Source organism: Macaca mulatta, chromosome 11, assembly GCF_049350105.2.
Source record: "Macaca mulatta isolate MMU2019108-1 chromosome 11, T2T-MMU8v2.0, whole genome shotgun sequence".
NCBI lineage: Eukaryota > Metazoa > Chordata > Mammalia > Primates > Cercopithecidae > Macaca > Macaca mulatta.
The window spans coordinates 105,792,383-105,799,649 of NC_133416.1; the positions used below are offsets into that span (position 1 = coordinate 105,792,383).

The following is a 7,267-nucleotide window of genomic DNA, read 5'->3' on the forward strand; positions in this document are numbered from 1 at the left end:
GTCCTTGTGGACAACTGTAACCTAACTTAATGGGTAGACAAGATTGAAAACCTAATTTAGGAGTATGCAACTCTAACAATAGCTGAGTCTTGGCCAATCACAGCAGCCATACTTCAACCACTCATACACTGCTGAGTGTTCAAACTGTGTTCAAATAAGGCAAACGACAACCTGAAACCAATCCAACTGTTTCTGTACTTCACTTCCGATTTCTGTACCTCACTTCCCTTTTTTTGCCTGTAAATTTGTTCTGACTACCAGGCATCCCTGGAGTCTCTCTGAATCTGCTGTGATTCTGGGAGCTGCCCGATTCGTGAATAGTTTATTGCTCAGATAAACTACTTTATATTTAGTTATTTATTTTTATTTATTTATTAAGATGGAGTCTTGCTCTGTCGCCCAGGCTGGAGTGCAGTGGCTTGATCTTGGTTGACTGCAACCTCCACCTCCCGGGTTCAAGTGATTCTCCCACCTCAGCCTCCCAAGTAGCTGGGATTACCAGCACATGGCACCATGCCCAGCTCATTTTTGCCTTTTTAGTAGAGACAGGGTTTCACCATGTTGGCCAGGCTGGTCTCAAACTCCTGACCTCAAGTGATCCTCCCACTTCGGCCTCCCGAAGTGCTGGAATTACAGGCATGAGCCACTGCACCTGGCCAAACTCCTTTACATTGGATTCAGCTGAAGTTTTTCTTTTAACAACTTCTTCCCAGTTATGCCCTTCACATGACTGCCGGTACGAATGGTGCCCTCTGGAGTTGTGAATTACTCTTCTCAACCTCAGTGATGGCAACTCCATCCTTCCAGTTGCTCAGGCCAAAAATTTTGGAGGCATCCTTGACTCCTCTTTTTAACTCATATCTCACATTTACTCTACCAATAAATTCTATTGACTCAACGTTCAAAATACATAGCACTTGAGGCCAGGCACAGTGGCCCAGGCCTGTAATCCTAGCACTTTGGGAGGCCAAGGTAGGAGGACCCTTTGAGCCCAGAAGTTCGAGACCACCCTGGGCAACATTATGAAACAGTCTCTACAAAAAATACAAAAATTAGTCGGGCGTGGTGGCATGTGCCTGTGGTCTCAGGTACTCAGGAAGCTGAGGTGGGAGGATCTCTTGAGCCCAGGAGGTTGAGGCTGCAGTGAGCCCTGATTATGCCACTACACTCCAGCTTGGGTGACAGAGTGAGATCCTGTCTCAAAAAAATAAACAAAATACATTGGCACCTCTCACCTTCTCCATTACTTTCACTGAAGCCTGAACCACCCACCAATATCTCCTATATGGATTATTGCAATATACTTCATATTTCTTGCTTCTGCTCTTGCCCTCCTACAATCTACTCTCAACCCAGTAGCCAAAGATCCTTTTTTTTCTTGAGACAGAGTCTCACTCTGTTGCCCAGGCTTAAGTGCAGTGGATCATAGCTCACTGCAGCCTCGAACTCCTGGGCTCAAGTGATCCTCCCATCTCAGCTCCCCAAGTAGCTGTGACTACAAGTGTGAGTCACATCACCCAGTTATTTTTTTTTATTTTTAACAGAGACAGGGTCTTGCTATGTTGCCCAGCCAAAGACCCTTTAAAACATAAATCAGACCATATCACTACTCTGTTCAAAACCCTGCAGTTCGGCCGGGTGCGGTGGCTCAAGCCTGTAATCCCAGCACTTTGGGAGGCCGAGAGGGGTGGATCACGAGGTCAGGAGATCGAGACCATCCTGGCTAACACGGTGAAACCCCGTCTCTACCAAAAAATACAAAAAACTAGCTGGGCGAGGTGGCGGGCGCCTGTAGTCCCAGCTACTCGGGAGGCCGAGGCAGGAGAATGGCGTAAACCCAGGAGGTGGAGCTTGCAGTGAGCTGCGATCCGGCCACTGCACTCCAGCCTGGGCGACAGAGCGAGACTCCGTCTCAAAAAAAAAACAAACAAACAACAACAACAAAAAAAACCCTGCAGTTCTCACGAAGTTAGGGTGGAATGACACTTACCAGAGGCTGGGAAAGGGCAAGGTGAGGGAGATGAAGACAGACGAGTCAATGAGTATAAACATACAATCAGATAGAAAGAATATAGCCGGGCGCGGTGGCTCAAGCCTGTAATCCCAGCACTTTGGGAGGCCGAGACGGGTGGATCACGAGGTCAGGAGATCGAGACCATCCTGGTGAACATGGTGAAACCCCGTCTCTACTAAAAAATACAAAAAACTAGCCGGGCGAGGTGGCGGCGCCTGTAGTCCCAGCTACTCGGGAGGCTGAGGCAGGAGAATGGCGTAAACCCGGGAGGCGGAGCTTGCAGTGAGCTGAGATCCGGCCACTGCACTCCAGCCTGGGCGACAGAGCCAGACTCAGTCTCAAAAAAAAAAAAAAAAAAAAAAAAGAAAGAATATATTCTAGGCCAGGCACGGTGGCTCATGCCTACAATCTCAGTACTTCGGAAGGTGGAGGCGAGTGGATCACCTGAGGTCAGGAGTTTGAGACCAGTCTGGCCAACATGGTGAAACCCCATCTCTACTAAAAATACAAAAATTAGCCAAGCGTGGTGGTACATGCCTATAATCCCAGGTACTCGAGGGGGCTGGGGCAGAAAAATTGCTTGAATCCGGGAGGCGGAGGTTGCAGTGAGCCAAGATCAAGCCACTGCACTGCAGCCTGGGCAACAGAGCAAGACTCCGTCTCAAAAAAAAAAAAAAAAGAAAGAATAAGTTATAATGTTGAATAGCACAGTAGGGTGACTACAGTTAACAATAATTTATTGTATATTTCAAAATAGCTACAAGACGGGATTTGAAATACTCCCAGCACAAAGAAATAATAAATGTTGGAGGTGATGGGTATGCCGAATATCCTGATTTAATCATTACACATTATATGCATGTAGTGAAATACCACATGCACTTCATAAATATGTATAATTATTATGTATCAATTTTTTTTAATGTTAAAAAAATCCAACAACCCTGAAGTGAGTCCCCATTTCCGTAATAATAAAAGCCAAAGTCTTTCCAATGACCTCTAAGGCCCTCAGGCCTCCCAGACAGCTGCATGACTACATCTCTTACTTCCTTCAACTATGTTCAAATTATACCTTTGGCCAGGCGCGGTGGCTCATGCCTGTAATCCCAGCACTTTTGAGAGGCCAAGGCGGGTAGATTACCTGAGGCCAGGAGTTTGATACTAGCCTGGCCAACATGGTGAAACCCCATCTCTACCAGAAATTAGCCGGGTGTGGTGGCACAGCTACTCAGGAGGCTGTGGCACAAGATCACTTGAACCCGGGAGGCCAAGGTAGTCCGTGAGCCAAGTTCTCACCACTGCACTCCAGCCTGGGTGACAGAGCGAAACTCCCTCTCATGAGGCTTACCTTGACCTATTTAACTGGCTACTCTCCAACCCCCCTTACTCTGCTATTTTTATTTCTGCTCTTATAACTGTCTAACATACCTATGTATGATGTATGTATCCATTTATTGTATTAATTGTTTATTATCTGTATATCTTCTGTAGGATAAAAGATCTAGAAGAACAAGATGTATTTATGAAAACCTCCCCATGCATCTAAAACAATGTCTGGCACATTGCAGGTTCAATAAGTTAGTGAATAACTACAGTGTCTGCCAACTAATTAAAGATCAGCAGGGGCCGGGCGCGGTGGCTCAAGCCTGTAATCCCAGCACTTTGGGAGGCCGAGACGGGCGGATCACGAGGTCAGGAGATCGAGACCATCCTGGCTAACACGGTGAAACCCTGTCTCTACTAAAAAATACAAAAAAACTAGCCGGGCGAGGGGGTGGGCGCCTGTAGTCCCAGCTACTCAGGAGGCTGAGGCAGGAGAATGGCGTAAATCCGGGAGGCGGAGCTTGCAGTGAGCTGAGATCCAGCCACTGCACTCCAGCCTGGGCAACACAGCGAGACTCCGTCTCAAAAAAAAAAAAAAAAGGTTAGCAAATATTAATATAGGAACAAGAGTGACACATATGTTGATACTGGTTATAAAGTTTTTCTCTCCATAGCATGTACTTATTTGTTAAAATACATGTATATGGAACTGTGCAGCAGGGTGAAAATTGCAGATTTTGCAGTCAGAGCTTGGGTGATTCCTGGCCTTTCACCACCTCCTATCCGTGTGATCTTGCAGAAGATTCCCAAATAGGAATAAAAACACTTGTCCCATTGACCTAACAGGCTGTTGAGAAAATAAAATGAATGTGAATCATTTAGCAAGGGGAGATACACAGCATAGTTCTTTAGGAAGAGCAGGATATGAAACTTTCAGTAACACTCATTGCCTTCATGCCATTTATTCCCAAAGAGAGTTCCATGCCCTCTGTACTGCCAGTCAGATTTTAACCTTTATTTTTGCCCAGTGCTGACAGGGAGGAATCTCTGAGCTACCTCACCCTGTTCAGGTTAATTGCCCTCTCTTTTCCTTTCCATTTTCGGAAGATGGACAGCAGGTGCTGTGTTCCCTGCTCCCTGATCTCGCTGACTCAGGCTGCCTCTTACTTTCACCAGGGATGAAAAAGGAGCACTAACAACACGTGTGTGAGCACTAGCAGAGCTTTACGACAGCTTCGGTGGACAGGATGTCTCTTCTAAAGGAGGAGATGAAGCTGCTTCTCCCAAGAATGCAGAACACAAGGCAAACAGTTGATTCAGGAGAACTGGGTTCACTGCCCCATAGCTCTACCCACTGAGAGACTTGGGGAAGTCCCTTCGATTTTACCAGGAAAAGGACATCATCATCGCTATCACAGTGCCCTTTGGCCCTGGCAAAAGTTTTTGGAGGGTCAAAGTGGAAGGAGGCCCCGGCACACTGAGTTTGTTTTGAGGCTTTTGGTGTAGTTAACAGTGAAACAGGGGCCAGGCCCAGTGGCTCACGCCTGTAATCCTAGCACTTTGGGAGGCCAACGCGGGTGAATCACCTGAGGTCAGGAGTTCTAGACCAGCCTGACCAACATGGTGAAACCCCATCTCTGCCAGAAATACAAAATTAGCTAGGTGTGGTGGCGCATGCCTGTAATCCAGCTACTTGGGAGATTGAGGCAGGAGAATCGCTTGAACCCAGGAGGCGGAAGTTGCAGTGAGCCAAGATTGTGCCATTGCACTCCAACCTGGGCAAGAGAGCGAAACTGTGTCTCAAAAAAAAAAAAAGAGAGAGAGTGAAAAAGGGTTGAGCGCGGCCGCTCGAGGCCGAGGCGGGTGGATCACTTGAGGTCAGGAGTTTGAGACCAGCCTGACCAACATGGTGAAACCCCCGTCTCCACTGAAAATACAAAAGGAAGTGGTGGCGTGCGCCTGTAGTTCCACCTACTCGGGAGGCTGAGGCAGGAGAATCACTGGAACCCAGAAGGTGGAGGTTGCAGTGAGCCGAGATCGTGCCACTGCACTCCTGCCTGGGCGACAGAGCAAGACTCTGTCTCAAACAATAATAATAATAATAATAATAATAATAATAACGGCAAAAAAGAAAGCCAAAACATGCCTCAGAAACTGCCATTTGTTTAATATCTGCATTAAAAACGTATCCCTTCCATCAGATGAAAAATACCTTATAATTTATTATTGATAATACATTAATTCATAGCATACTAGAAACAAGGGATTCCTTAAAACACATATGTAAGTTTGTTGTTGTTGTTGTTATTTTTATTTTATTATCTTTAAGGTTAATTTGTTGGGTAGGGGTCAGTGAGTACTGATCGGTTGGGTTGGAGACAAGACACATAAGTTTAAGTTCTATAATGAAACGCTTTCAATCATGTCAGTTTATCTGTGCCTATAAACACACTCCTTTAGAGAATAGTCAAGTTTACGGCCGGGCGTGGTGCCTCACGCCCGTAATCCCAGCACTTTGGGAGGCCGAGGTGCGTGGATCACCTGAGGTCTGGAGTTCGAGACCAGCTTGACCAACATGGTGAATTCCCATCTCTACTAGATATACAAATTGGCCTGGCGTGTTGGCGGGCGCCTGTAATCCCAGCTACTCGGGAGGCTGAGACAGGAGAATCCCTTGAACCCAGGGGGCGGAGGTTGCAGTGAGCCAAGATCGTGCCACTGCACTCCAGCCTGGGCAACAAGAGTGAAACTCTGTCTCAAAAAAAAGTTTACATATAAGGCTCTCCCAGTATCCCTGCGAAAAGGGTGGATCCTGTCTATGAACGGGTTTAGATTAGTGCACTTTCCTAACCGTGTTTAATCAGTGGCACATCCTGGTTTTGAATTATTTAAACGTATTATTACTTAGCCATTTACATACTTATGTTGGTCACTTCCAGGTAAACTGTAGCCGCCTACAGAGACCGAAACAGAAGTAGCTGATAACATTTTGATAAAATTTCATTTGACCGCAGCTGGTCATTTCATTGAGCGCTTTTGTATTACAAAAGTGTGTGAATTGGCCGGGCGTGGTGATTCCCGCCTGTAAATCCCAGCACTTTAGGAGGCCGAGGCGGGTGGATCACTAGAGGTCAGGAGTTCGAGACCAGCCTGGCCAACACGGTGAAACCCCGTCTCTAGTAAAATACAAAAATTAGCCAGGCATGATGGTGCGTGCCTGTAATCCCAACTACTTGAGAGGTTGAGGCGGGAGAATGACTTGAGCCTTGAAGGTGCAGGTTGTAGTAAGGCGAGATCGCACCACTGCACTCCAGCCTAGTCGACAGAGCAAGACTTCCTCTTAAAAAAAAAAAAAAAAAAAAAAAAAAAAAAAAAAAAGGCTTACGAATTGTTGTTTGAAGAGACAGGAGACCGCGGTGACCCTAAGTGTTCCAGACATCTGGCAGCCATATGCTATCCTTGAACTTGAACTTCAGAGTGAAAGTATAAATTTGTAAGGGGAAGGCTCTGCCGCAAGTCACATACCACTGGTCAATTTAAAAAAAACAAAAACAAAAAACAAAAAACCTCAGGCCAGCAACCTAAATCATTTAGAAAGCGTCAAGAGCCTGGGAAAAACCATTTTCACACACTTCTCCAGCACTAACATGGCAAGCGCGTTTGCTTCACATATTCCAAACCTTTTATTCTTCCCACCAACATCAAGAGTACAAGGCGCCCTGGGAGGACAATAAGCCTAGCAAGGGCTCCAAGAGACCAGACCTTCCTACTTTCCGGGGGCAGGCGACAGGGGACGGAGCGCTAGAAGGGTCTTACGGCTCCTTGAAGATATGTCCGAAAAAATCTTCGCACAACCACTCCTCGTTAGTATAGTGGTTAGTATCCCCGCCTGTCACGCGGGAGACCGGGGTTCAATTCCCCGACGGGGAG

The 7,267-nt window shown here is 46.6% G+C and overlaps 1 non-coding gene across 1 annotated transcript; it reads left to right on the top strand.

Moving 5' to 3' along the window:
- Nucleotides 1-7,195: 7,195 nt before the first annotated feature.
- On the top strand, nt 7,196-7,267 carry TRNAD-GUC (transfer RNA aspartic acid (anticodon GUC)). Its single transcript has one exon. It is a non-coding gene; the product is annotated as a tRNA-Asp (tRNA).